This window comes from Pelodiscus sinensis, chromosome 15 (genome assembly GCF_049634645.1).
Source record: "Pelodiscus sinensis isolate JC-2024 chromosome 15, ASM4963464v1, whole genome shotgun sequence".
In the NCBI taxonomy this organism is placed as follows: Eukaryota; Metazoa; Chordata; order Testudines; family Trionychidae; genus Pelodiscus; species Pelodiscus sinensis.
Window position 1 is genome coordinate 6,832,562 of NC_134725.1, and position 21,930 is coordinate 6,854,491.

General features: G+C 44.5%; 1 protein-coding gene across 5 annotated transcripts in view; it reads right to left on the reverse strand.

Annotated features, from left to right (window-relative positions):
- The window catches only part of GGT1 (gamma-glutamyltransferase 1), a 91,255-nt gene that overhangs the window by 39,262 nt on the left and 30,063 nt on the right, over nt 1–21,930 (reverse strand). Inside the window, exon 1 of one of the 5 annotated variants that reach the window (XM_075897977.1) lies at nt 20,810–20,940. The exons of 3 other annotated variants lie outside the window; for them this stretch is intronic. The gene's annotated coding sequence lies outside the window, so the exon portion shown is untranslated. Of the gene's footprint in view, nt 1–5,593; nt 5,617–20,809; nt 20,941–21,930 lie in introns of those variants that run through there. One more of the 5 variants, XM_075897978.1, reaches the window with a different exon arrangement.

Sequence of the window (21,930 nt, forward strand, 5' to 3'; positions counted from 1 at the left end):
TCAAAAGAATATTTCTATTCAATAGAGATTGAAAGTGCCAGACTACTAATCTACATTCATAATTAAAGGACTATTGGCATATAATCAGATATAAATTCAACTAAACTAAGTCATAAAACAATATAGTAATTCCTCATTCAACACTATAGATGCGTTTCTGAAAATGTTCGTGCTAAGCAAAAACATGCTATGCGGGGGTCAATTTTCCCATTACAAATAAATGGAAAAAGTGGGGGTTGCGTTTCAGGTGGTGGTGGCAAAGTCAATTTTTTGTTGGTGCTGGATTGTCAATGACAACTTTAGATATCTAGCAACACAAGATAACTAGCAACACAAGTCACCGTGGTTTGTTAAAACACAAAGATAAACATGTGAGTGAGCGAAGGAGCACTGTGACCACGTGTATTCATCCACTCATGCATATTACTACTGTTTTCACCAACTTATACTGCCATGCAAAGTCGTCCGCCACTTGATTATTTGTGTTATTTCGGGGACAGTCATGTTATTCTAAAAACGTTCCCTAAAAAAATCGTGCTATTTCAAAAACATATTAAGAGGGCAGGTGTTAAACGAGTAATTACTGTACTAAATTTCAAATGATTAAAAATATCTAAGTTGTCTGAATCCATTATTTAATAGGATAAATACATTTTTATTTTAAGCTCTCTTATTTAAATTTCCATAATTGCAGGAAATTATGAAAGGGCAGCCAATAGGGGGCGAGAATGATTTAATACAGATATTGAGATTAGAGTTTTATAATCATTAAAACTCAAACTGTCAACATCACGCTTCAAAATATACAAAGTATCATTAAATCAGATTTTAATAAGTTCAAGCACAATTTTTCTTACTTTGCCTATCTGTAAGTTTAAATAAAAAAATGGAAATGTTTTCCCCCAACAGTTTGTATGATGAAATCAAAGCAGATCAAAACCTAATTTTTTTAAGTCTAAAATATGAACTACAGAAAAAGGGAAGATTCAAGCTAATAAAGACAGGATACTGTTAAGCAACGTCAACTTAAAGGGTAGTAAAGTAACAAGTAATTCCCTTTTAATCCTGGTTTAAGAAAGTGGTATTTCTAGAACTAAGCCTAGGATTCAAAGAGATAAATCTCAAGATCATATGACATTCTTACTTAAGGACTTGTAGCATTTGTATACACATCTAGCTGAAAATTGTTGTAACAATATAGAGTAAATGGTGTAGCTCCAATTGTATGTGGAGTTAATGTGTGTTAAAAACTATGGGAGAAATAATGAAGCAGTTCAGCCAAGCAGTGTTAAGGGGAAGTTGAAATCAGGCAAAGCAAAAAGTGTCTGGAAAAAGTGGAGTTGCGTGCACAGGAAGTGATGGTGAGCCATCCAAGTCAATTTACATAGAGAAGAGAGGAGGTCTCTTAAAACACTAAACAAAAGTTTGCAAAGTGGATACATAGAAAAGAAAATATAGGCCACAAAACACAGTACTGTATTTAAGACAAAGGTAAACCAAGCATAGTTTGAGTTAAAGACACAAATGTGGAAATAGAGACAGCATTTAAAAGTGCGAGGCTTTTACCTACACTTAATAGCTTCTGTAGTTAGTAATACACACCATAATTTGAATGAGTGTAGAAGAGTGGTTTAGCATTTACATGCATATGTGAAAACTGAAGTAAAGGTAAGGTTTACAAAAAGACAGCATAGTAACTGTTGAGGAGGGGTCAATATGAGCTAGATAGGGAGCATAGAGAGAGGTTTTTAAGGCTAAGAAATTCTCGTTAGTACTCACGTCTTTGGAAAGTGTGAGCAGGTCAAGAGGTAACTATGAAACCGTGATCTCACAAAAGCAGGATACACAATAATTCACATGCGTATAGACATAACACCATTATAAAACACTGGTCTTACGCAGTAAAAAAAAAAAAGATACCTTTAGTAAGGCTAAAAAGCCTTATCATACAAAATGTGGTTTTTAAGGGTTACAGTGCTCCATTGGGAAATATGCAGATAGATCAGGCAAAGGTATTTATTCTTAGAGTGCCCAATTCAAATCTAGACCCTCTGATAGGGAGGAGCAAAGGGGACACTTGTTCTGGGGCACTGCGATTCAAAGGGACCTGGAAGGTCTGGCCACTGCTTCTGCTACTGCAGCAGTAGCTGGAGCCCTGGGTCCCGTTGAATAGCCAGCAGGCCACCACTCCACGCAGCTCTAAAGTGGCGGGGGGGGGGGGGGGAGGGGAAGACAGGGACTCATGCTGTGGGCCAGGAGGTGCTAAGCGCTGACTGTCCATGGCTCTGCTCCTTCTGGCCTGAGTTCTTTCCCGTTGTGCAGAGAACACACACACACACACACACACACACACCCCAAGCCTGCTGTGCCTGTTTGCCCTGCTGCTCAAATCTTCCCAGTCCAATTATGACTCACAGAAGGAGTTCAAATTCTTAATGCTATTTCAGTGCAATCTCTTTTTTTCTAGCATGGTCTTTCTTTCTATTTACAGCCACGATTCATTTTTATTTCTAGAAGATTTTAAGTTGGAAAGCAAAATACTTGTTTCGCAAAGCCAAGTCCCGCATCACCTTTCGGTGCAGAATTTCCCTATGAAATATTTTAGCAATAACTATTATTTCAGTCTCTGCCTCAGATTAATATATCATCACCCTTAAACTCAGTTGTCTTTAGACTTCTCAAAAAGCAACGGGATCTTCTAGGCATCTCAGATCTTCAGGGAAAAAAAGTTTCCTGTCTTTCTCGAAACTGGGCTTATGGTTAGGATTTTGGACTCAGAAACAAACCCGAAGGTTTGTCCATGAATGACTCACGTAAAGAAACTTCAATGACTGAACACTCCTTGCTTGAAGTAGGTTGCCACTCTCTCTAGCTCAGATCATGAGAACCTGGATTTCAGAATCTTCAGATGAGGCTGTGTCTATTCATTCAATGGTGGCACAGTTTGTATGCATCCTTCTTTGCGGCTGGACTGATGAGATGAACCATCCCCCAGAAAGATCATGGTCATGATTTTGGTGCCTTCTCTTTGGTCATTCCCCAAATTTGATGTTGTCCCATCTTCAGGTTACTGAATCCATGATTTTGGCAAGTCTGACATCAATGCACTCTCATAACCAACCAGGACTCAAAAGATCTAGTCCTTATGTAATGTCTATTCTTTCCTGGAATTTTTTAATTCTCACTTGTGGTGAGTATGTAATACAAATACAAATTCTCAAGTTTAGTCCTATTCTCTGCTAATTCTTCCTGAAAAATGAACAGTCATATTCTATTGTAAATCTAGGGATTATTTTCTCAAGATTATTTTCTCTAGGAAATCCTGGCACCTCAAACTAGTCTTCCCCAAAGGACCTACCAGTCTAAAGGAACCCTCATCACCAGCAATGCTATCAAGGGGGCTTTTGGGAAACTGCCTTAGCGAGCGATGCCGGGCAGTGACACTTTACCCACCCCTGCCTACCCTGCAGCCTGGTGGGGAGGAGCTGCAAAAATTGCTCAAACCTCTTCTAGCTGTGCTCCCGTCAGCATCAAGCCAACACCAGCAATAATTCCAGAGTTTTTGTGCTAACTTGGCTCGGCCCCAAGGTGATAGGGGGAGCAAGCTGGGAATAGGGGTCTGGCCAGGGGCGAGGGGCAGGGTGCTGTTGGTTGTCTGGCCAGGCATTCGGACTGCGACCTCGCACAGGAGATTGGGGTACAGTGTCTGGGAGGGGGGTATGAGCTCAGGAGTGGGACAAAGTTTTTGGGTTATGTGGGGAAGGGGAGTTGGAGGAAGGAGCAGAAGGCTGGGGGAGGGAGATGCTGGGGTGCCAGAGGCAGGTTCTCACTGGGACATGCAGCCCAGAACATTTCTCCAGGGCCACACGGACTGCCTGGCCACGTGCGTGGTGGCTAAGAGCCTGAGTGGAGGGTGCTTCCAACACTGCCTGTCCTTGAAAAAGGCAGTTTCCTTTGGCCAGAACCGGCCAATGGGATTGTGCTGGGGGTGGGAGCAGCCATGAAGCACCGCTCCTCACTCCTCTCCCAGTGTGTGGGAAACACACGGCCCCGCTGTGGCTTTTCTGCGCAGCGCGCGGCAGCGGTGCAATCAGGGGAGTCTGCCTCGGCTCCCTGCTGCTTCCGCAGGCCCGATCTAGCCAGCACTGTGTTTTCTGGCCATGCCTGCTGCACTGGGAGTAACGAGGCGCTAGGTTTGAGCTTCAAAACAGCCTTATCTAGCTGCCTCCTGACACGCAGGTTACCAAGCCCTGCACTAGCCCTTCCCTGGGGTCTTATCAGACCTGTTCACATGTCCTCTTGTCCCAAGGGAGGGATCGTGTTCACGCCCACGTTCTCCAGGAGTTCTCGGTGATTCTCGTCTGTCCGCGTCAGGCCCTCAGTGGCCCCCTCAAATAGTGTTCACCCACATATGACAGATCCACTCACAGTCCTCTCCAGCCATCAGGGCTGCTGGGTCAAGTTTTTAAACCCATCTTTCTTGCTCTCAGGGCAGTGTGGCAACACGCCGTTACTCAGGGCAGCGCTGCCCTACTGGTGCCAGTCAATGGTAACGACCACCTCCCTCAGGCTGGTGCTGCCCCCCTCCCTCAGGGCAGCGCTGCCCCACCCGCCGGGGTCAGGAGACCGCTCCCCCACCTCCCTCAGGGTGGCACTGCCCCCCCCCTCAGGGCAGCGCTGCCCCACCCGCCAGGGTCAGGAGACCGCTCCCCCACCTCCCTCAGGGTGGCGCTGCCCCCCCCCTCAGGGCAGCACTGCCCCACCCGCCAGGGTCAGGAGACCACTCCCCCACCTCCCTCAGGGCAGCACTGCCCCACCCGCCAGGGTCAGGAGACCACTCCCACACCTCCCTTAGGGTGGCGCTGCCCCCCCACCCGCCTCCCTCAGGGTGACTGCCCCCCCCTCGCCTGCCACGGTCAGGTGACCGCCCCCCAGCCTTCCTCAGGGTGGCGCTGCCCCACCCGCTAGGGTCAACCCCCCCCCCCCCGCCAACTGCCTCCCTCAGGGCAGCGCTGCCCCACCCGCCAGGGTCAGGAGACCACTCCCCCACCTCCCTCAGGGCGGTGCTGCCCCACCCGCCAGAGTCAGGAGACCGCTCCCCCCCCTCCCTCAGGCTGGTGCTGCCCCACCCACCAGGGTCAGGCAACTCTCCCCTTCCCCCCCAGGGTGGTGTCCCCCCACCTGCCAGGGTTGAGTGACGCCCCTTCCCCCCCTCAGGGCGGCGCTGCCCCACCCGCCAGTGTCAGGCGACCGCGCCCCTCCCCCGCCGCCAAGGTCAGGCAACCCCTCCCCCACCCCCTTCCATGGGCCTCCCCCACCAGGGTGGTGCCCCCCATCCGCCAGGGTTGAGCGATGCCCCTCCCCTCTCAGGGCGGTGCTGCCCCTCCCGCCAGTCAATGGCAAGGCCCCTCTCGCGGGCAGTGTGGCCTACCCACCAGCAGGTATCGGTGCCCATGCTCGGTTAGCGGGGAAGGGTTGGGGTACCTGGGGATAGCGGGTCCCCGTCCAGGGCCCTATCAGCGGTGGAGTGGACCGGCACGGTGGGGAATCCCACCACGACAAACACAGGATACGTGCCCTGCGCTCTTCCTACCCGTCACTTCTGTACAGCCCTCCTCGTCCCTTCCCCCTGGCCGCCTCGGTCTGTCAGTGGCTCTCCCTCGGCCACTCCGCTGGCACCTCCTTCCCAGGAGCCCTGACTGAGCCTTTATACCGGGCCTCCCGCTGGAGGCGGGGCCTCCTCAGCCAGGTGAGGCCAGGTTAACCCTCTCAGACCCAGCGCTGAGGTTCATACACCCTGTCGCAGGATGAACCCATGCTATTTTCCTGGCCAGTAAGAGATATCTAATAAGACATCCTGAAATAAGAGGAAATAAGAGGAAAGAGAAAACACATACCCCACACATAATCAGAAGTGGTTTCCTTTCATCTATAACTGTAAGTTTGTGGCTTCCACAGTTGGCTAATAAGGATCACTTCTGATGCAGAAATGTGAGCCTTTACATGTCTAGCAGTATCTTCCATTTGCTTGTCTATACAATCCTTGAAAAGACATTTGAACTTCAGTTTTGAGATGAAACATTGAGTCTACATTTACAGGATGAGTTTTGCTGGAAGAGGCACTGCAAATGAAGCACATTTTCTCATGCTTCATTTGCATAATCTCTTCCAATTGTTTTTTGTGCAAAAACCAGCAATGTGGACATACTCTTTTTGAATCTTGCACAAAAAGGGGGTTTTGCACAAAAAGGAAATGTCCACACTGCTTGTTTATGTGCAAAACTGGATCAGAAGAGATTATGCAAATGAAGCAGGAGAAAATGTTAATCCGCGCTTCATTTGCAGTGCCTCTTCCAGCAAAACTCATAGTGTAGACATAGCCAGAGACCTTTGGTGAGTTATGTTTAAGTTGAGACATCTTATTTCACAGTTTTATAGAGATTTTCAAAGTAAAACTAAGCAGAGAAAGGAAGGGGGGAAGGGTGTTCATAGTCTTTTTTCCTTCTTTTTGTAGCTTTTGACATGTTAAGGATGTAAAAAAGACCTCATCTCTGTTTTCCCACACTTATCAATTTTCCCTAAAAGTAACTGATAAGGGTTACATAACCAAAGTTTATCAAAAAGTGTCTTTGGCCAAGTCTTCAGACATTTCAGGTTGTTCACTATGACTACACAATTGAAATCAAACCATTTCTGAACACAGCTACTTTACAACAAAAGAAATTTGAGGGAAGTTCTTCTGGGCTCAAATAATCCAAATGAACACAACTGTAATACAGCCTAAGTTTTGTGAACATTTTTCACATTGTGACAATTCTGGCAATTCCCTGCAATATCTTGGGGGAGAATTTACTATATTAAGTTTACAAATCATTGAGAGCCAGAGACAGGCTGGTGGGAGGGTGTGTGGCAGGGGGGTTGCCCCAAGTCCTATGCCCCCCATAGAGACAACTGTGTACGGGAATGATCATTTTTTAGTAAGTGCTCTATTATACTTTCACCTTAAGAAGAAATGACTTTGCTTTACAAAGGACTTTATCTTATGGACAGCTATGTTGTTTATAGCCTCCAAGAGGAAAGCAAAGCACAGGCTTTGGGTCTTCTAGATGGTCTGATTTGCTATGGAAATTACAGAGTAGGTAGGATCTGACGCAGATCAGAGAAACTCTGCTCAGAAGGGAGAGATATAGGTCTCTGCCCAAGGACTTTGGAAGGGCAAAAACAGGTGGGCTGTGCCTAGACCGGCAAGTTTTTCCGCAAAATCATCTGCTTTTGCGGAAAAACTTGCCAGCTGTCTACACTGGCCTCTTGAATTTCTGCAAGAACACTGATGATCTCATGTAAGATCGTCCATGTTCTTGCGGAAATACTGTGCTGCTCCCGTTCGGGCAAAAGCCCTCTTGCGCAAATCATTTGCGCAAGAGGGCCAGTGTAGGCAGCACAGTACTGTTTTGTGCAAAAAAGCCCCGATGGCTAAAATGGAGATCGGGGCTTTTTTGCACAAAACCGTGTCTAGATTGGCACGGACGCTTTTCTGCAAAAAGTGCTTTTGCGGAAAAGCATCCGTGCCAATCTAGACGTGCTTTTCTGAAAATGCTTTTAACGGAAAACTTTTCCGTTAAAAGCATTTCTGGAAAATCATGCCAGTGTAGACGTAGCCGTGCCGTACCCTTAACAATGTCCTGCATCTCTTCCTGTGTGGAGTCTAGGGCTTGAACAGAGGCCAATATCTTTCCAAATATATTGAAGAAATATGGGCCTGAATGAAGTCCAAATTCCCCCTCACGTACAGCACCTAGCAGAGCACTACTCCTGAAGAGAGAGAACGTACCACTTGTGTCTCGATACATTTTTTACTAGAACAGGATTCAGTTCATCTGGAAAAGTATAGATGCCTTGCTGTGACATTGTCAGCAGCAGCAGGTTTGCAATCTGTGTGTACAGTTGACTCAGAGCACTTTGGCAGACAAGGGTTTGCAGCCTCTCCATGGGAATATTAGGCTGTGCAAAGACTATATCCATTACCCTTGAGTTCTCTCCGCATTGTGAGCTTTGGAAAAAGCTTAAATGAGCCAGAAAACCAGTACCTCCCCAATTCCATCTAAAGATAATAATTTGAAATTTTCCAACAGAGCTTGGGGTTTTCCACATCAATTTTCGTTTCTAATCTGATTTTCTTTTTGCTTTGACTGAAAATGTAATTCTTTAATATAAGTTTTCCGTCTTTACTTCCAAAGGAACAAAGGTGGGAGAAGATGATAAGTGGAGAAAATCCACTTTACTTGCCAACATTCTCCACTTGGATAGCTTCCCAAAAGTCTAAAGATTGGAAGCATACAAATCAAAGTTTCATTTTCTAAAACTCAAGATGACATTTTAACTGTTGAATCAAAACTAATTTGATTTTGCAGTGGGGGAAATCAAAATGAAAAAGCCTTCAATAGAATATTATATTTAGAAATTTGAGAAAACCAGATGTAGAAAGGCTTTTTTCCCCTACATTGTGTCAAGAAGATTTTGGAGAGCTCTGTGCTTTATTAAATGAGAGGACTGGCCAGCTTCTATATACAATATATACCAGTAATCAAGAAAGGCATGAAGGGCAAATCTGCTGTTCCCTTGTCCATATACAATCTCATAAAAGAGCTTTGTCACCTGTAGGTCCTAGGTGATCCTCTGCTGTAGAACCTCTCTAATCCCTTCTTATCTCTCACAAGTGCAAATTTTTATCAGCTCCTGTCCTTTCATGCAGTTTTCCAAATAGCAGTAATTGCTCTTTCAAGTGCCAATGTACTGTCCTAGCACTAGCAATCATTATATTTCTCTTGAAAAGCTCTCTGCGGAATTCCTCGGTGTGTGATGTTGCACTGCCTTGATTATTGAGGCTGAGTTCCCTCCATCTATTTACTTTTCAATTAACAGTCTCAAAAGAGAACATTAGTTAATCATTAACTGCAGAATCAAGAATTCACCTCATTTCATATTTACTTAGGGCTAATTAAAAAGGTACCATACTGATTGCCTGGGAGAGTGAAGTCCTTACCTATAAATGGAACCAAGAGATAAACAGCAGCTTACCCACACTACACTGTGATATCTGACTTCTGATGAAGAGGGGTCACTCCTATGGAGGAAAGTATTCAGAGTCCTCTTATGTATGTATATGGCCCTTGTTACCATGGTAGCAGAATCACTCAGTCTTTAGTGCCTTTAACCTCACAGCCCTTCAAGGTAGGGAAATATTATTAAAACTAGGAAGAACCAAGGCAAAGACAGACCAACCAATTTGCCCATAATTGAGCAGGAACTTGCACCAGCTATCCCAAGTTGCATGCCCTAACTCCTGGAACTGCTTTCCTCTGGGAACATAAATACTTCACTCCTTTGGCTCCTTGCTCAGCCTTCCAGAGATGTCAGTTAATACCATCATATGTTAACTTTTGGCCTTTAGCAACAGATGCTATTTTAAAACCAGACACCTAATCATTAAAGACTCTAAAAATCTCATTGTCAGTCTTCGGCCAGCTCACCCCCTTCCAACCTTTGACCCAAGTTCTCCTGCCTCAGGGCAGGAAGCACTATAACAAATGTACTGTCTGTACAACACTGAAATGCTAAAGTAGTTTGACTTGACTACAAGAATAAAAGGAGTAGTTGCCAATTACTTCCTAAAATAAAAGTGTGATTCTTTTCCTCCAGGACACCGTCCCCAAAGGTAAAAATCAAAACAAAACTTGAAGTTCTACTAAACATTTATATTAGCTTATTAATATTGGAATAAGATTATCTATTTTCTAGCCTCAGAGACACACAGAAGTCCCCTGCATAGCATGTAACTAGGATTGCCAGGTGGTTGAAACAAAAATACTGAACACCCCCCTCCAGGAAAAATACCGGGAAAAAATTCTGTTGAAGAGAAAAAAAGAGGGGGGAAGGAGATCAAAGTTGTTGAACAAAAAATTAAATACATAAATAAAATAAAAGGACCCCGCCCGCCCCCCAAAAAAACAAAACCCCACACCATTTAAATAAAACAGCATGTCCTCTTTAAGAGTGAGTTCAGGGATAGGGACAGTGGAGCAGTTGAGCACTAATCTTTTGGCCGGCAGCCATTTTGTGCTGGCAGTTTTGGGGAACCAGGTAAGCATGGGGGCTGGGAGCCAGGGAGAGGCCGGGGGAAGAAAGGCCAGGCGCTGAGTTTTTATAGAGTTGCCAGGTGCCCGGCATTTTCTCCTCCTAGCCGGGGAAAAATTCAGAGAATGCCAGACATCTCAGGTGTCTGGTATTCCCTGAATTTTTTTTACTGGACAGGAAGCGAAAATACTGAACTGTCCGGGTGAATACCAGACACCTGGCAACCTTGCATGTAAATGTTGGTGAATACCTCAAGTTACACGAGATAGGATTTTTACTTCAGTTATATGCCTCATACTCTTATCACACAACAGAAGTGTGAAAGCATCCTTTGTGTTATTCTTGTAGTAGAATTGAAGTGTAAGTTTAGTGTGTGGGGGTGGAGGCAAGTTGTAAAAAATCCAAAGAGGAGGACAACACAAAAGGAAGCTTTCGGAAGGTAGGTAATGGAGACCCACATTTTGAACCAGAAGGAATTAACATGTTGTAGACTGAAGAGGATCAGAAATGGAGAAATAGTAAGACCACTCGTAACCATAAGTATCCAAACTGGTGCCTGTGGTTATTAGATACTAAGGCCGGAAGGGACCAGTATGATTATCAATTCTGAGCTCCCATATTGCATAGGCTAAAGAACTTCCCCCAATATAATTCCCTGAGCAGAGGTTTTAGAAAAAACATCCAATCTTGAATTAAAGATGGTCAGTGATGGCAAATCCATCACAACCCTTGGTAAATTGTTCCACTGGTTAGTTAATTTTATATCTTTATAGATTTTTAAACAAAAGGTTGTGCATGCCCAAGTCAAACATCCTACAGAAGTCTAAGTAGATTACAAAACACCACTATTACCACTGTCAGTAAAACTCAGCCCATGTGTGCCTAGTATTTTAAAATATTGAATGACTCCACCAAATTACCTGGTAGATGAAATGGCCGTGACTACGTAAGCAAGGTTATTCTAACTTTTATGTGCAGGAGAATCAGCACTAAGGCTACTGTAGCTCTATCCATGCCTGCTGATAAGGGGCGGGGCGGGGGGAAGGGAGCAATTGCCCAGGGACCAGGCAAGGAGGTGGCGGGGGGGTGATCACTGCCATTGTAGCTCTGCTGAAAGCATCTCTTAATTGAAAACCTTTTTTATATGCCCCGTGTAGGTTGCAGGGCTGGATTATATGTTCCAGAGTCCAATATGGGGCATATCAAAACCATCTTTGAATTAAGAGATGCTGCTGCAGCTTCTCTCCCCCTCCCCAGGAGGCTGACTGGCTGTGAGGAAGGAAGGGGAGGCTCAGTACAGCTGCCCTGGGGCTCATCCCTTCAGATGGAAGATGTGACCGGGCTGGTCCAGTGCTTCTCTGGGGGAAGGGGGCCCATTGATTTCTGCCCTGGGGCCCAGAATTGCTGTCAATGGGCCTGAATCTAACCTGTGCTTCTCTCAGTACTTTAAATAACTTTATATTAAACATGGAATATGCTTTCCAGGTGAAGAATTTACGCTGTGAGTTGTGGTACACATTTTTTCCTGTATGTTAGCTTATATGCACATACTTCTGATGTAATATAAAAACTCAGCTTTGGAACAACACTATGAGCAGGTCTACATTAAGAAGTTATTTCTAAAGAACATCTAATATTAACTCCCAAAATAACTGTTTCAAAATAGCATGTCCCACACTACAGAGAAGCCTTGAAATTAGTCAAAGGTAGGCTCCCTTAATGTGGAATCAACATAGAGCCCCAGGAAGCACTGGGGAGTAATTACTCTGAATGACTCTGGGGAGTCGTTATTCTGAAATAACAGCAACGGAGCATCGACACTACTGCTATTTCAAATTAGCTATTTTGAAAAAAGCGTTATTCCTTGTGGAAAGCAGGAGTTATTTCAAAGTAACCAGACCCCTATTTCAAAATAAGGGGCATGGTGGTGTGGATGCTCCGCTTGTTATTTCAAAATAAGGGAAGCTATTTCAGAATTACCCCCCTACTGTAGACCAAGGTCAATAGCAAGTCTTATAAAACATCAGAACGGTTGTACTAGGTCAGAGCAATGGTCCATCTAGTCCAGTGTCCTGTCTGCCAACAGTGGCCAATGTCAGATGCCCCAGAGGGTGAGATCAGAACAGAGAATCTTCAAGTAATCCCTTTCCTGTCACCCATTCCCAGCCTCGGAGAGAGGCTAGAAACACCGTTCCTACCCATCCTAGCCAATAGCCATTGATGGACCTCGCCTACATGAATTTAACTAGTTCTTTCTTGAATCCTGTTAAAGTCCTGGTCTTCACAACCTCTTCTGGCAAGGAGTTCCACAGGCCGACAGTGCACTGTGTGAAGAAAAACTTACCTTTTGTTTGTTGTAAACCTGCTGCCTATTAATTCCATTTGGTGACCCCTAGTTCTTATGTTATGGGAACAAGAACTAACTTTTCCTTATTCACTTTCTCCATACCGATCATGGTTTTATAAACCTCTATCCTATTCCACCCCCTCCCCTAGTCACCTCTTTTCTAAACTGAGGAGTCCCAGTCTTTAATCTCATATAGGACCCGTTCCAAACTCCAAATCATTTTTGTTGCCCTGTTCTGAACCTTTTCCTATGCCAATATACCTTTTTTGAGATAAGCGACCACATCTGTATGTAGTAGTCAAGATGTGGGCATACTATAGTTTTATATAGGGGCAATAAGATATTCTCTGTTTTATTCACTATTGCTTTTTCAAGGATTCCTAACATGCTGTTTGCTGTTTTGACTACTGCTGCAATTGAGTGGATGTTTTCAGATAACTATCCACAATGACTCCAACATCTCACTTTTGACTAGTTATAGCTAAATTAATCCCCATCATATTGTAGGTATAGTTGGGATTATGTTTTCCAATGTGCATTACTTTAGATTTATCAACATGAAATTTCATTTGCCATTTTGTTGCCCAGGCACTTAGTTTTCTGTGATCTTTTTGAAGCTTTTCATGGTCTGCTTAGGTCTTAAATATCCTGAGCAGTTTGGTATCATCTGCAAATTTTGCCACCTCATTGTTTACCCCTTTCTTTAGAGCATTTATAATTAATTTGAATAGGATTGGTCCCAGTATGGACCCTTGGAGGACCCCACTAGATAACCTTTCTCCATTCTTAAGACTTATAATTTGTTCCTACCCTTTGTTTCCTTTCTCCATTCTTAAGACTTATAATTTGTTCCTACCCTTTGTTTCCTGTCTTTTAACCAGTTCTCAATCCATGAAAGGACCTTCCCTCTTATCCCATGACAACTTATTTTACTTAAGAGCCTTCGGTGAGTGACCTTGTCAAAGGCTTTTTGGAAATCTAAGTAGAGTGTATTTACCGGATCCTCTTTGTCCATGTGTTTGTTGACCCCCTCAAAGAACTCTAGCAGATTAATAAAGCATGATTTCCCTTTACATAAACCATATTTACTGTTAAGTTTATCAGTGTATTCCAAAAACTCCTCTAATGACAATCAATCAATCTGGGACAATTCCTCAGATTGGTCACCTAAAATGAATGGCTCAAGTTTGGGAATCTCCCTAATATCATCAGCTGGGAAGACCCAAGCAAAGAATTCATTTAGTCCCTCTGCAATGACCTTATCTTTGAGTTCTCCTTTGGTGTCTCAATTGTCCACAGGGACTACTGGTTGTTTAGCAGGCTTCCTGCTCCTGAAGCATTTAAAAACATTTATTCACCAACATATCTATTTGAAGGATCATGGAATTATTTTGCTCAGGGGAAGGTTTTCTGTTTAGAACCTAGTTCTACTGTCCAAAGATGTTATAAGAGCATGGTATTTGAGAGTTATGAATGATTATGAAATCTGGCTTTTTAAATAACACATCTCCATCAATTTTAAAGTCTAGAAAAAGCTTTAAAAATAATGAATAGTCTTGAGGAACATTAGAAACCAACAAAAAAAAAATGTAGATGGTATCATGAGCTTTCGTGGCCACAGCCCACTTCTTCAGATGAAGGTCTAAAAGTTTTCACCTAGGCTATGTCTAGACTGCAAGCCTCTTTCGAAAGCTTCTTCTTTTAAAAAAGCTTCTTTCGAAAAAGAGCATCTAGACTACTACAATCAGTACTTTCGAAAAAACAAGCTGCTTTTTCAAAAAAGAACGTGGCTGTAGTCTAGACACAGGTGAAACTTTTTTTTTTTTTTTTTTTTTTTTTTAAAGGCTACTTTTTTTCGAAAAAACCCTGCAGTCTAGACACAGCCCTAGATATGGAACAGTTGTGGTGTTTCTACAACAGGCTGATTTAGTCTGTGATTATTGCGTGTTACTTGTTACAGAGGCAGAATAAAGTACTTTGGATTCTGATCAGTGATAATTGCTCTGTTTACTGGGCTGTTTGTTAAAGTTATGTAACTCATCTTCAACCCAAACTTGAACCGAAATTTCTAGTTCTGAGGTTTTTCAGCAACATATATAGTGGTCATTTTGAGCCTCACATAGCAGCCTTCAGTTAACTAAACATTTTCATGTGGATAAAGAAATAGGCTTGACTGGCACAGAATAAAAGACATTAGCTAACTTGAAAATCCAAATGTCAAACATTGTTTCCCTTGTCACATTGAATAGGTCATGTTTCACTTAACTAGAAAAGAAAACGCCTTATTATATTTTATGCTTCCTCTTTCCTTCACCTGAACATTAATATGAAAGTAATCAGCATCCAGCTTTGCAATCTCTCTCCTAGATGAAACAGGATTCTGGTGAAACAGCTTGCCCAAGTTTTTCCCCTCTAATTTCCATTTCTCCCAAAGGAATATATTTCTCAGTTACATTAGGGATGCTCTTTCTCTATTTTCCTTAGGAGACAATTGGAGAACATTGAAAATACCTCAAGCACCTTGGAGATTATTTCTGGAGTGATGTGTTAATATTGTTTCCTCTTTTCACTTGCAAAGTTTGCACCCCTGCAGATTTTTTTTATAGCTGCCTTTCACTAACCCAAAAAACAGGATTATGTAGCACTTTAAAGACTAACAAGATGGTTTATTAGGTGATGAGCTTTCATGGGCCAGACCCACTTCCTCAGTAGTGGAAGAAAATTGCCACAACCATATATACCAAAGGATACAATTTAAAAAAAAATGAACACATGAAAAGGACAAATAAAATTTCAGAACAGAAGGGAGATGGGGGGGGGGGGGAGGTAAATGTCTGTGAGCTAATAATATTAGAGGTGATAATTGGGGAAGCTATCTTTGTAATGGGTAAGATAATTAGAGTCTTTATTCAAACTTAGATGTAAGGTGTCAAATGTAAGCATGAATGACAGTTCAGAGGATTCTCTTTCAAGTGAAGTCTTAAAAGGCCTTTGAAGCAGGATGCAGGTAATCAAGTCGTTGAGACAATGTCCTTTCTGGTTGAAATGGCAAGAAACTGTTTTTTCTTTGTGATCCTGTCTAATGTCTGTTTTGTGGGCATTGATCCTTTGGCGAAGTGTCTGAGACGCTTGTCCAATGTACATAGCAGACGGACACTTTCGGCACATCATAGCATAAATTATATTTCTGGATGCGCAGGAATGTGTGTTCTTGATCTTATAACTCACTTGGTTAGGTCCAATAGTGGTATCAGCAGAGTGAATATGTGGACAAAGCTGGCAACGGGGTTTGTTGCAAGGGAAAGTACCAGGATTGGTATTAGTGTGGTATGTCCTGTGGTTGTTGGTAAGAATCATCTTGAGGTTAGGTGGTTGTCTATGGGAGACTATGGGTCTGTCTCCCAGAGCCTCTTGGAGTTTAGTATCCTGTTCCAGTATAGGCTGTAGTCTATTGATAATGTGTTGGACAGGTTTAAGTTGGGGGCTGTAGGTGATGACAAGTGGTGTTCTATTGTTGGTTTTCTTGGGTCTGTCTTGAAATAGATGGTTTCTAGGTATTCATCTGGCTTGCAACAAACCCCGTTGCCAGCTTTGTCCACATATTCACTCTGAAAATTCGACACTTTACATCTAAGTTTGAATAAAGACTCTAATTATCTTACCCATTACAAAGATAGCTTCCCCAATTATCACCTCTAATATCATTAGCTCACAGACATTCACCTCCCCCCCATTCCCCTTCTGTTCTGAAATTTGATTTGTCCTTTTCATATGTGTTCTTTTTTTTAATCGTATCCTTTGGTATATATGGTTGTGACTATTTTCTTCCACTATTTGATCTGAGGAAGTGGGTCTGGCCCATGAAAGCTCATCACCTAATAAACCATCTTGTTAGTCTTTAAAGTGCTACATAGTTTGGTGTAGCTGAAGCAAAAAACAGGACTAACATGGCTACATGTCTATTACTATTTCACTAACCCATAATCAATCCTAAGTGATAAATTTCATCACAGACTCTCCCAGAGGCACCTTCTGAGATCCCTGACGAGAATCGGCACGTAAACAGAACTTCTGGTCTCAGCAATGAAAGAAAGATGCAAACAGGGCAGTCATATACAACCCTGTGCTCTCCAGCTGCTGAGTCATTACCATCTTCTGCTCTAAGGGTCAGTTGTCAGATATTTGTGCTTAATAAACAACACCTTGTTCTTTCATCAGGCACCTTTCCCCTCTGATAGCAGCGCTCTCCCATCATTGTAATCTGCTCCTATTCAAGATAAGAGACTTTTGACCTGAACAAAGATGAGAGATCTTAAAAGAACGAGCAAGAACATATCTACGATGCTAAAACGCTGGGTCAGGCCTTGACAAAATGTCTGAGAAGCACCATCAGATAAATGAGACGCAGACACAAGCAAGGCACCATCCTTCTCTGGCCTGTGCGATGTGAGCCCATGCAATATGGTCAACTGGAGAGCATTGCAGGGTTAATATGGGGGGCAGGGCTGGCTTTAGGCCGATTCGCCAGATTCTCCCGAATCGGGCCCTGTGCCTAAGAGGGCCCCACACCCTAAAGCCAGAGGGCCCCGTGCCCTAAAGCCGGAAGTGTGCTGGTGTGCCGGGCACACTGCGGGAGGGGGCGTCGGCTCCGGAGGAGGAGTGTGGCGGTTTACCTGCACCACAGGAGTGTGACTCTGCCCTGTAGCTGGGGATTTAAGGGAACTGTGACTTTTTTTTGCTCAACCAAAATTTGTGGGTTTTTGGGGGGGGGGTGTCAAAGAAATCCTGGTTGCCGAGGCCCCATCAAAATGGCTCGAATTGGGCCCCCACACTTCCTAAAGCTGGCCCTGATTGGGGGCTACAAGCCAGCCATTTAAAACGTGTTCCGTTGGCGCTTATGGATGCTTCCTTCCTCAAGGGTCAAGAATGAGGTTATTTGGAGAGGCTCCACTTTGCAGAGGGGTCAGATGGTGGGGAAAAGGCAATGGGCTAGTTGCCACAGGGCCCAGCAATTTAAAGGGGTCTGGGGCTCCCTGCCACTGTGTGCTGCTAAGAGAGCTGGAGGGGAGAAGCCATGCTCTGTGTGGCATGGAGATCAGGCTACCCCCAGCCTCATCCCTCCCAGGAGTGCAGAGCCAGCCCACCCCCAGGAGCTGGAGGTAGGGGGGGGGGGAGAGGGGAGGGGGAGGCAGGTTGAAGCTTAATCTTATCACAACACATGCAGTCTTATCAGCAACTCTTTTCGGAGTGAGGTCAGACAAATGGCTCTTTGTGGCCCAAGTCTTTCCATGTTATGTAGCACATAGAAGACTTACCCAGCCTCCCTCCCAAAGCCCCCAGGCCTCATTCATCAGCCTCCTAGAAGCCACCCCAGAAGATGCTACATGAAAAGTGCGCCTCAAAGATTATGAGGTAAAGATCAGCTCATTCCAACTGGGGGCATGTTGCTGCCTGGCCGTCTCCCCCTAGACTAAGGACATGGGTGTTGAAGTTCTCTTTTATGAAATGAGGCAGAACACGGTGGCCGCGTCTAGACTGGCCAGTTTTTCCGCAAAATCATCTGCTTTTGTGGAAAAACTTGCCAGCTGTCTACACTGGCCGCTTGGATTTCCACAAGACACTGACTTCCTACTGTCTGAAATCAGTGCTTCTTGCGGAAATGCTATGCTGCTCCCGTTCGGGCAAAAGCCCTCTTGTGCAAATGCTTTTGCACAAGAGGGCCCGTGTAGACAACATGGTATTGTTTTGCGCAAAAAAGCCCCGATGGCAAAAATGGCGATCAGGGCTCTCTTGCACAAAACCGCGTCTAGATTGGCCACGGACGCTTTTCTGCAAAAAGTGCTTGGCATGGATGCTTTTCCGCAAAATCTAGATGCTCTTTTCCGCGAATGCTTTTAACGGAAAACTTTTCCGTTAAAAGCATTTGCAGAAAATTATGCCAGTCTAGACGTAGCCAGTAGGAGCTGCTAGAGCAGGGGTGGGAGAGATCTGCTTGGATCTGGCCCCCCCAAGGCTCAGGTCTCCCCTCCCCTGTCCCAGCATTGGAGAGCCAGAGCTGGCACACCAGCCCCCTGCCACCTTCCCACAGGGTGGGAGACATGGAATCTACCAGCGGGGGACCCACTAGGCTCTGGTGTGTGAGAAGAATACGGGGAGCCTTTCTGCTTCTCCGCTGGGAGCCACGTCAGCAAGAATAATTGTTTGTTTTTTGGTGGGGTTTTTTGCTTCTCACTTGTGTGTGGCCCTGGCCAATTTTCCTATGGCTTAGGCAGCCCCTTGACCCGAAAAAGGATCCCCACCCCGTGCTACAGATTATTAGAGCCTCCTCCTTTCCCATACACCAGTATCATGCAAGTGCAAGTCCATTCCAACCAGTATGTCACCCATGCAAGCAGTACCAGAATCAGGTGCATAGACTGTGTGGGAGGTGGAAGGAAGCAGAAAGCCAGTGTTTAGTCCCCTAATGAACTGCATTAAACACTCGCCTCCTGGCAATTATTTGACCCCTCAGCCTCACTGCTTCTTCAAACCCAGATTGGAATGAGTGGCTCACTACAACAGCAACTATGTCCCCCTCTTTTGGTATTCAGCCCTCATCAGCATCCTGAGCATGGGCCATACCCACCCTGATTAAATTGGCCTAGCTAGTGCCGGTCCTCCACTTGATAAAGTAACTCCCTTCTTTTCATGTGCTTGCATACGGACGCCTGCCTCTGTAATTGCCACTCCAATGCATCTGATGAAGTGGGTCTTTGGCGATGAAAGCTTATGCCCAAACATGGTTACTCCTCTTGATACTAGTCGGAGTCTCAGAGGAGTAGCTGTGTTGGTTCATAACTTTAAAAACAACAAGTAGTTCTGTGGCACCTTAGAGACTAACAAATATATTATAGCATGAGCTGGAGTGGAAATAACAGAATCCAAAGTGTATAGATAACATAGAACACTAGGACTGGAAGGGACCTCGAGAGATCGAGTCCAGTCCCCTGCCCTCAAGGCAGGACCAAGCCACATCTAGAACATCCCTGATATATTTAAGAGCAGGTTGGACAAACATCTCTCCTGAGAGAGATTCCACAGCCTCCCTGGGCAATTTATTCCAGTATTTAACCATCCTGACTGTTAGGAAAACCTTCCTAATATCCAACCTAAGCTTTCCTTGCTGCAGTTTCAGAATCAAGTTTGCTTGCCTTTCTTTTTGGCAACAGTGTCACATTGTTGACTCATTTAGCTTATGGCCCATCAAGACCCGTATATTCCTTTCTGCAGTTTTCCTTCCTGGATAGTCACTTCCCATTCTGTAACAGAGATGCAGCCGTGTTAGTCTGGTCTTGCTGAAACAAAAGACAGGACGATACAGCACTTTAAAGACTAACAAGATGGTTTATTAGGTGATGAGCTTTCGTGGGCCAGACCCACTTCCTCAGATCAAGTTGTGGAAGAAAATTGGCATGATCATATATACCAAAGGGATACAAGCAAAAAAAAGTGAACACATAAAACTGACAAATCAGATTTTAGAACAGAGGGTGTGTGTGTGGGGGGGGGGGGACCTCAGACACTAGCCTCCCCCCCCCCCCCCCCCCCACACACTCCTTCTTCTGTTCTAAAGTCCGAACAGTCAGTTTTATGTGTTCACTTTTTTTTGCTTGTATCCCTTTGGTATATATGGTCGTGCCAATTTTCTTCCACAATTTGATCTGAGGAAGTGGGACTGGCCCACGAAAGCTCATCACCTAATAAACCACCTTGTTAGTCTTTAAAGTGCTACATAGTCCCATCTTTTGTTTCCCATTCTGTATGTGTGGAACTGATTGTTCTTTCCTAAGTGGAGCACTTTGCATTTGTCCTTATTAAAAACTTCATCCTATTTACTTCAGACCATTTCTCCAGATCAGTTTGAATTTTGACCCTATCCTCCAATGCACTTGCAACCCCTCCCAGCTCAGTATCATCTGCAAAGTGTACCCTCTATGCAATTATCTAAATCACTGATGAACCAAGGTATATAACTGGATTTTGTTATTTCCACTCCAACTCATATGGTGAAGTGGGTTTTACCCACCAAAGCTCATGGTCCTATATATTTGTTAGTCTCCAGGGTGCAATGGGACTACCACAGCTTGTCTCACTTCCCTCATTAAAAAACTGGCAGCTGTTCTTTTCCCTATATGAGGGTCATAAAAAGGCAGCATTTGCTAACCTGGGCCAGCCTTTGAGCCTCAGAGCACAGAAGCAGGCAGCTTTGCTGACAGAATTCTAGAAAGCAAGTAGTCAACTGCCTGGAACCTGTGAAGAGAAGACATGCGAAAAAGATAAAAAGGTTACCTGGCTTGGGAAAGGGCAAAGCAAACAGAGACCAAAGCCAGCCCAGGCACAACCCACTGGTCCTAAAGCCATAGTTTAAAGGGCATCTCAGAGCCAGTTCACACTCTCATTCCAGGAGTAATCCAGCCAGCAATAGAGACTAGCTCCCACCATGTGCTTTTATTTGTAATCCCTAGATTTACTCTCTAATGAAGCAATTAACTCCAGGAGACCCCAGCACCCAGGCTCCCTGCAATAAAGAAAGGCAGGTGAGTATGTGCTAAAGAGAGATTTTAACCCTTTCCCTGCCAGCCACGGGGGCTAACTCACAGTGTTCCGTGGCCCATCGCTGATTAGGTTTCACCCCATCCCCGAACCTGTTCCAGCTCCTCCTTTCTAGAAGCAAATGCTATATCCCTTGAGCACCTACTCTCTGGCTGTGTCTAGACTGGCAAGTTTTTCCACAAAATCATCGGCTTTTCCGGAAAAACTTGCCAGCTGTCTACACTGGCCGCTTGAATTTCCGCAAGAACACTGAGGATCTCATGTAAGATTGTCAGTGTTCTTGCGGAAATACTATGCTGCTCCCGTTCGGGCAAAAGCCCTCTTGCGCAAATCATCGGGGCTTTTTTGCGCAAAAGCGCGTCTAGATTGGCATGGGTGCTTTTCCGCAAAAAGTGCTTTTGGAAAACTTTTCCGTTAAAAGCATTTCCGGAAAATCATGCCAATCTAGACGTAGCCTCTGGGTTCCATCAATTTCTTTGATGGGTTAGATTACTCTTCTTCATTCATTCTTTACTCCTGCTTTTAGTGCCTGCTCTGTAGTTTCTGCAAGGTTGCAGGTTAGCTGTTTTATTTACCCCTTCATCATTTTGAACCCTCTTGTCAGGTCACCTCTTAGACTCTCCTTTCTCCATAACAGTGGGTCTGCCTCTGCTAACCACAGACAGGTGTAGCCTGCGCCACAGGTGGGGCCCCACAGAAATCATTTCACTCTCCCAGTTCTTTAAGAAGGCAGGGTGAGGGAGAGGCATTTTTGAAGAAAGACAGCCGGCCAGACATGAAAGAATAAATACCTGCAGGAGACAGAATAAACAAACACTTGCCAGAAAAGTAGAAACAAAGCAAGACAGAGAATGCAA